Below are 8,532 nucleotides of genomic sequence, written 5' to 3' on the forward strand. Positions count from 1 at the left end.
AGAACACCCCCGCCACCTCCAACACACACTGATAATTCACCGTCTGCTGCAGCTCTCATCATCCACCGCCGCAGCTCCAACTGCAGCCACTACTATTGCCATGCATGCCATCCTCACTTAACTTAACTTCAGTAAAAAAATAAGGATGAGTAGTCCACAAGCCCCCCCAGACAGCCAAAGTAATCAGTGGTGTCATATTTACCAGATTGGGAGAGGGTCACAAAGACAAGTGGAGGGATGAGGGGAATCAGAAAGCAGGAAGAGAGCTAGAAAGAGAGTGGTAGTCACTCACAAGACAGGCATATGTTCTATGAATCACTCAGGCCAATTTAAACATGAACAGCTGTTCATAAATCCGAGGCAGACAATGTTAATGAACAAACTTAGCCCTGATCAGGAAAACGGGAGGAACAACCCCCGGGGAGCTGCATTCAGCTTTGTGCCTGCGTGTGTGCGTTTCTGATTCGTTAGTGAGTGAGAGTAAGTGTGAGAGAGGGTGGTAACTGCATGACCCCATCACTCAATAGAAATTATTTTTTTCCCATAAATCAGATGAGGCAGAGAGGAAAAGAGTGCGAGCGAAAGCTAGAGACTGAGTGATTCAGCTGTGGGAGTACCCATGGCTCAGACCTCAGCTGAAAAGCCAGGGAAACTAATCGTTTCCGTTCACCTCAATAAGTCTGGCTACTCTTGTCTGTGATGCTGAATGTGGTCCCCACACTCAATCACCCCCCTTTCCCCCTCTTTTTGCTTCCCCCTCCCTCTCTTGAATGATCTATGCTCCCTGTCCTGTATCAGTAGCAGCACTGACACGGTTGTTATTCTATCACAGAGAATCAGAAGTGGCAGTATTTCATGGGCACCTGGACACTTTTCATAAATCTTGTAAGGGGGGGGGGTGGACTGAATGGACAAAATACCGAACTGGAGGTGTGAGGGTGAATGCTGAAAGCCATATGTTAGAGAAGAGAATATATGTTTCTGTCCCTTAAGAAAAACTACCAATATCATGTAATCTCTGCATTCATACCAGCAAAATAGATAGTAATCAATACACTTTCGGAGGAGATAAAGTGCATCCCTTTCTATCTGCTTGTCGGTGCAACTGGCAGCGTTTGAATTATGCTTTCATATGTCTCTCAGTAATGAGTACAATTGGGCCTGACTCTGCTGCTCCTCAATAATTTAAACCCAACCTGAGACATGAAGCAATATTCGGGAATCTGCAATCGGGAATTACTCTTGCAGTCACTCTTTCCTCTATGTCTTTCTTTTTTCTTTTTTTTTTTTTTACTTCCTCCGATTAACTCGCTTTGGACAAGTTTCTCTCTTTTTTTCCATAATCAAACATTGTAGCTGAAAAGCCCCATGTCCTCCTCTTCATCTAATCCATGCATACACATGCAGAACACACTCGCAGTATGGTCACACAAAAGTGTGCTGGTGGCTTTGACTTGGTACAGAGGTAATCTGAGTGTGAACGTTAATAAAATAAGCACTGCACTTGCATAATAGATAATGATATCTGGTTAGAGTGATCATAATCTCAATCAAAAGAGAAAGCTTGAGTTAAAGAAGGTTGGCCTCCTCATAAATTCAACATCTCAAATACAGTAGTCTCTTGAATAGTGCATTCTGCCATGTAAAGACAGAAGTGCCAGTCACAGTGATAAGCCCATGACCTGATTCTCTGAGATATAGCAGACGAGTAAAAGGCAGGCCAATGTTAACATGAAACTGCTGTCGTTAAGAAAAGTCTTCACGCTAGTGTTTCTTTTTCTTTGACTGTTCCACATTCTGCGCAGCACAAACAGAGGTCTTTAGTTAAACCTCCCTAGTTCTCCCTCTATTTCCTCTAGGACACATCAAACAGCCATTTCTAGTTAAGTCCCAAATGCTTGCTGGTTTCAGCATCAGATGAAAGTGCAGTGATGTACTGATTGAATGCTTTGCGCCTGAATAAACCCAATCCTGTTTAAACCACAATGCTTCAGTTTGAATTCGATTGAAGATCCAGGCTCCACTGATGCTCCGCGTGTATGTTTTCTTTTTTATATCTCAACACACCAGTACAAGTATTATGGTCATGTCGTAGAATGAATTTATGCTTATGATAAAGAGACTGTGTGTTGGTTGATGTGTATGTCGATGCTGCTGCACTGCTAATGAGAGACTAGGGGTTTCAGGGTTTCAGGTGCTGGAGCTTTGAGAGAGGAGGTGAGTGACAGGGCTCATGAATAGTGATGGCCGACAGCTGCTCATTAACCAAGAGACTGTCTGTCAGCCAGCAGACTGGAACAGCAGCCCCTTTCCCTGTGTTTACACACACAGCCATGAAAATACATACACATATGCATAGGCTCGTGCAGATTCACCCACAACCACATGAGTGCACACACACACACAAACACACACATACACGCACACAGATCATATCCCCTTCATCTCAATCCCCCGTGACTGCTGTCGAACGGAGGCCAATCATGCCTTTCCCCCTGACAGTATGAGCGCAGTGTGATGATGTGCTCACACCACTCCCACTGGGGCGAGACCCTCACTGAATACGGAAACACCTGCTAGATGTAAATTCTGAATGAGGCCCAGAGTGCAAAAGGTACAAAAGATTGAGGCTAAGGCAGTGCCTCCACGGAGGAAGTGAGATTAACTTTTTTTTTTTTTTAAGTTCTTTTAAACTGTTGTGATGGAGAAATGTCTGCCACCTTCAGAGTCTGCCTCTCTTTCATTTTTAACAACCTTGAAGGGAAGTTAAAATTCGAACGCAAGGTGACCTAGATACTGGACATACGTGTGTGTGTGTGTGTGTGTGTGTGTGTGTGTGTGTGTGTGTGTGTGTGTGTGTGTGTGTGTGTGTGTGTGTGTGTGTGTGTGTGTGTGTGTGTGTGTGTGTGTGTGTGTGTGTGTGTGTGTGTGTGTGTGTGTGTGCGTTTCAATACTTTTATAACTGCTACATGTTGCTCTTCCAAATAAATCTGTTTGAAATTGTACATAGAGAGAGAACCAAAAAATCTGCAAGCCAGTGCTGGCAGCACACTCTTGAGAATATCAAACTGTGAAACTGCCATTTCTTGAAAATCAGGCAGAATTATGGTTGGTCAGGCCAAAGTGTGGAGGCACATCCAAACAGACACTGTGAGCAAGATGTCACACAATTAAATGTCAATGACAGTCACAGCAATTAAGACAACCTGTATTTTCTGACTGATCTCAGGAAGTTGTAAATAAAAATTTTTGGGAGAAATATTTTGCCTTTCATTTACTCAGGTGGTGGGGAAAAATAAAAGCCGGAGAGGGAGGATCTGCTGTTGTGTCTCTGTTAGTTGGACAAGACCAGAATGTGAGAGGTGTCATCACCATTTCTGTTATAATCTATCACTGGATTGGACTGTGGTGCAGAATCTCAGTTGCTGAATGAAAACAAGCAAACAGTAGAACAACACAACTACATGAGGGACTGTTTTGAATCCAAGTCCCTGCTCCTGAATTGACACACAAAATTCATACCAACAATCACAGATAGAAAAAAAAAGAAGTATCCTGAGACATCAGTATTACAAGCAAGACATAATACAGAAGTCCTCCTGGCTCACACTCTCAGTGAAGCAATGACAAGTTATTCATTCAACATATCATAATGAATTATCATAACTTCAGTTCAGGAACAAGACCTCGCCTTGTCTAATTCCTACACCTTCCTATTTATATGTGTAAAATCCAATTTATCAAAACCCTCTATTGTCCTTAAACCCTTGTCTCCTTCTGTCTAAATACAGAAACCAGAGGGGGACAATGAAGCCAAAGCTCATTGAGACATGTAATCCACCCACACAGTCCCCCTCCCTGGATTCCTCAACACCTCTGGGCTCATTATTGTTCCCGATACACCTCTGTTCATTCTGTCACCCAAACCCCTTTTACCCCTTCATCTCTGGTACTAATTCAACCCTTCACACACTTACTAGTTATTCCAATATTCGAATTTGTGTTTATATAATGGTGTTGTTGTTTGTGGCTTGTTCTCACCCTCTGTCCCTGTAGAAGGATGACAGACTTGTTGGTTGTGTAAAGTATGTTGTTTACTTGGCCATTGCATAACTTTGTGGCTTATGTTTGAAGCTTGACTGAGCTGATGCTTAATGTGTGAAAAACAAATACGCCTTGAAATGTGTTGATTTCAGAACAATGAGTCCTGGTTAGGAGCTTATTTTATTGGCATTATCAGACCGGACAGTTATAACTCAACACGCATGAAAGGCTACCTGTCTCAGCAGCAAAGTGAGGAGAAACTACAGCCTCAGTTCATCTGCCAGTTTGTGTGTGTTTTTTTTTTTTTTTTTCAAATATGCACCACACAGAGATTTACACTACTGACAAATTATAATTTAATCAACATTACAGCCAGCTTTGAAAGAAATACAGTCTATGAATGATAAGTGTTGTATTTCAATTTGCATTGAGCAATACTGAGAGTGAATGAAAAGACGTCCAGTAATATGAAAAGAGTGCTGCTACCTCCTGATACCTCAAACAAACACTGAACTCTTAAACTCAACACATTAGTGACTAATAGTCAGATAAATTTAGACATCACTAGCATTACATCTCAGATGTGACTATCTTCAGTAGTGTGTCCATGTTGCTCTCTTGTATTTCTGTGTCCGTGTTCCAACTGGCAACAGGACACACACTGGACTCAAACGCTTACATTCAGTTTAACGGGCAGTCTACTTAGAACAGTGTTCAAAAACAAGCTTTTTAAAGTCAGCAGGCAGTCGGATAAAAGGACACAAGAGCAGAGACAGGCATGAAACAACAGGTTAGCAGTAGGTTACAAACATACAAATAACAACATACAAATGTTTCAGTCTGGGGGAACAGAGGTGGAGAAGATACGACAGCTTGGAGGTAGGCTATGTTTCCTATCGTGGTAATTAGGGCCCGAGCACCGATGGTGCAAAAGCCCTATTGTTATCCAAGCGATTATTATTCGCCGTAAACAACTGCATTTTTGGAGGCTTTATCATACTCAAAAACACATGAAAGTTGCTAAACCCGTCTCTCCTGGCAAAAAAAATCTTAGTCGTGAGTGGGTGTGGCCAAATGGATCGCTAGCACCCCCTAAAGAGATGCCCCCATTTACCTACATGCACAAAATTTGGTGGACATGTGTATCACACCAAGATGTACAAAAAAGTTACACTGAACCATTACGTCAACTCAACAGGAAGTCCGCCATTTTGTATTTAGTTGCCATTTTTGGCGATTCACACATTGTACTTTAACAAACTCCTCCTTCAGATTTTGTCAGACTGACGAAAAATTTATTCTGTGCCCTCTTAACATGTTTGGAATTAAAAGCTATCAAAATAATTTGTTTTCATCGATCGGTGTGCCAGTGGCACGGCGGCCAAAAAGTGACCCAAAAATAACTTTTAGGTCACTTTTTGCTGTAGTATGACTTTTTTTTTTTTTTTTTTTTTTTTTTCATAATTTGGATGACATGCTATAGTATGATTTTTTTTTTTAACATCATAACAAAGGGGAGAATCAAACCCCCAACCTTCTAACTGAGAGGCAACAGCACTAACCACTGCACTGCAATCTTCCTAGGTGGTGGTAAGCATTGTGACAAATCTTTGGCTCACTGCAACATATAACTCCACCATCCACAAATATTCATTCAAATGCGACCAAAATTGCTGCAGACATTCTTTGAATAGTAGATATACATGTTTTCAAGGGGGTCTGCAGTGATATTAAATATCTTCCTGTAATGTGTAGTGTATGCAAAACTTTTTCAATTTCTCCAAACGTTTCAACTTCACTAAAAAGTTGAATCACCATCAACAGGCCAAGGTGGAATTTGAACCATTAATAGCAACAATTAGTAGAATATTTTACCTGTTGAGTTAACCAGACTGTCGGTTGAATCTCTGGAAGCTCCATGAAACTCCATGAAACACTTTCTTCTGCCACGCTTTGTCCTCCGGCGCCGAAGATAGTCCAGCCACGTGGTTCACGGAGGGCGAGACCTCTAAAGGTAAGCCACATGGTCCACGGGGGCTGAGTCCCTCTAAGGCGAGTCCCTCTAAGGGTAAGCCACTCGGGAGTCACATGGAGTCATACTAATACCAAACCAAAGGTCAACAACAATACAAAACTCAAAAACAAAGACAAAGTCCAAAAGAGACTTTTTTTTTCATATTTTTTCACATTTCAGACAACATGTATGCCAGTGGTGCACTGGTTAAAGCAGTTGCCTCACAGTGAGAAGTAACTTAAGGCATGCATGTCAATTCAGAAAAAGATCATACTCCAAAAAGTCATCAAAAAGTCATCCAAAATATCCAAAGTATGTCGTCCGAAATATTTAAAAAAAAGTCATACTATAGCATGTGACCCAAAATTAATTTTTGTATCGAGTATAAAGTATAGCCAGAGCGATGCAGCTAAGTTTGATGTTTCGCTGTGACACAGGAAGTTGATGTTTAAGGTCAAATGATGCTCCAAACCTCATGATACATGCATCACGCACCAACTTGCATGAGTATTTGAAGATGTTAAAGTCACCAAAATAAGGCTTTTTTTTTTTTTAAATTTTAAGAAGAATAAGGAACAAGATCGAGAAAAAAAATGTCAACTGCAAGCAGGTATATGCTGACCTTGGCGTCCTGCACGTCGGGGAGCCGGCGGCCCCGACCCGCTGGATCCCCGACATCCAGCTGCGAGGGCCCGCATGTCAGTGCTTGCAGTTTGAATTAACTTTTGCTCTTTGTTGTAAGAAAATTACTGTTTGTAGTTTAAATCAAACATTACAACTTACATGTTACATAAACTCAGTTAAGTAGTAAGATTATCTAATATACAGTTGCTTCAGAGAGTATTCAACCCCTTCACTTTTTATTTGTATTTTTTATAAAAGTTGTAATTTTACCCATCAATCTACAATAAATAGCCCACAATGACTAGTGAAAATGTGTTTTAAAAAAATAAAAATGAAACTCAAAAATATTTAATTTTCAGACCCTCATTTAAATACTTTATCGAACCACCTTTGACAGCAGTTACAACTTAAAGCCTTCTAGAGTGAGTCTCTCCCAGCTTTTTACACCTGGAATTGGACAGGTTTTTTTTTTTTTTTTTTTTTTTTTGGGGGGGGGGGGTTCACTGTTAAGTTCATTTAGAGAGACCATTGGATACTTGGTCACTTACCTGAACCAAGGACTGTGTTGCTCAGTTAAGCTGGTGCTTTGAACCATCTTTTATTCCACAATTATTGTGAACACTGTGCTCCTGGGAACCCTCAAAGCTTTAGAAATGGTTTTATGCCCTCTCCCTGATCTATGTCTCACCACAATTTTATCATGTAGGTATCCTCGCAAATCATGGCTCAGTTTTTGCCCTGACATGCCGGGTGAACTGGTCGACCTGATATCCACAGCCGTGCATCTTTCTAAACAATGTCAAATCCATTACATTTGCTAATCAATGTCAAGACACATCTCGAGGATAATCAAAGCAAACACCGTTTGAAGTGCCACCGTTTGAGTGGTCGGTGGGTTCCACCGGGCCCAGCACCATTCAGCCTCACTCCTTTTTATCTGTCCTTCACTCACTCTCTTTCTCCATTTGTTAGTCTCTTGTTTTTAGCATCTGACCACCGTTTGAAGTGCCACTTACTTTAGTTAAAATGAATATGACGCCTTGTTAATGTTCTGCAACATGGAGTTTTAGCTGATGTGATGCGTGGTCGTGTTCACTAATAAAGCCAACGTGTCAAAAGTTTTTGCCTTTTTGTTGACGGAATTTCTGTTATTGATTGGTCTGAGTGGCTATGGTGGCTAGGCTAACATTTTTTGTTGTTGCGTATTATTTTGTTGTTGTGTTTTGCACCTCAGTGCCACTGTACTTTTGAGCAGCCAGTATCTACTTTCCTTGGGAGAGAAATAGCTAAAGCCTTGACTGCTCATTCTAATTTCACTTTAATGCTAAATGTCCATTTGGGCAGAAAGCATCCATTTGAAAATCACTCTCTCACCGTTCTTACAACCATCGGATTCGAGGCGAGGGAACAACGTGCCAGTAAGCTATAGATGGCCATGCATACAGCAGGACCCCTAGTTAAAAGCCTCTGATGGAATGCTCCTTTTGTTTGTAATCGATTGAGAGAGAAAGGCATCCACCGTGTAATTGTAGCCTCATTTGATCTCAAATAAACCATGCTGTCCTACACAAGGGAGAGAGCAGGGCAAGGATAAGCTGGAAACACCTTCATTACACCAAATACACACTCCAGCACACTTACTTCCTTGGCCCCACTCTTGCATGCGCACACATAAACACATTCATTTGCACACTCCTTTTAAATTATATTGCCCTCCCTCTGCTGGTCTGTCTTTTTCTCCAATCTCGCTCTGTGTCTTGTCTTCAATCATACTCTACACACAACTACACAAAGGGTGATCCAAACACACACAGACACACTGACAGACACACACACACACACACACACAC

This window comes from Brachyistius frenatus, unplaced genomic scaffold (genome assembly GCF_029030835.1).
Source record: "Brachyistius frenatus isolate BFR_SWC_R1_liver_20210118 unplaced genomic scaffold, ASM2903083v1 Contig_144, whole genome shotgun sequence".
Classification (NCBI taxonomy): domain Eukaryota; kingdom Metazoa; phylum Chordata; class Actinopteri; family Embiotocidae; genus Brachyistius; species Brachyistius frenatus.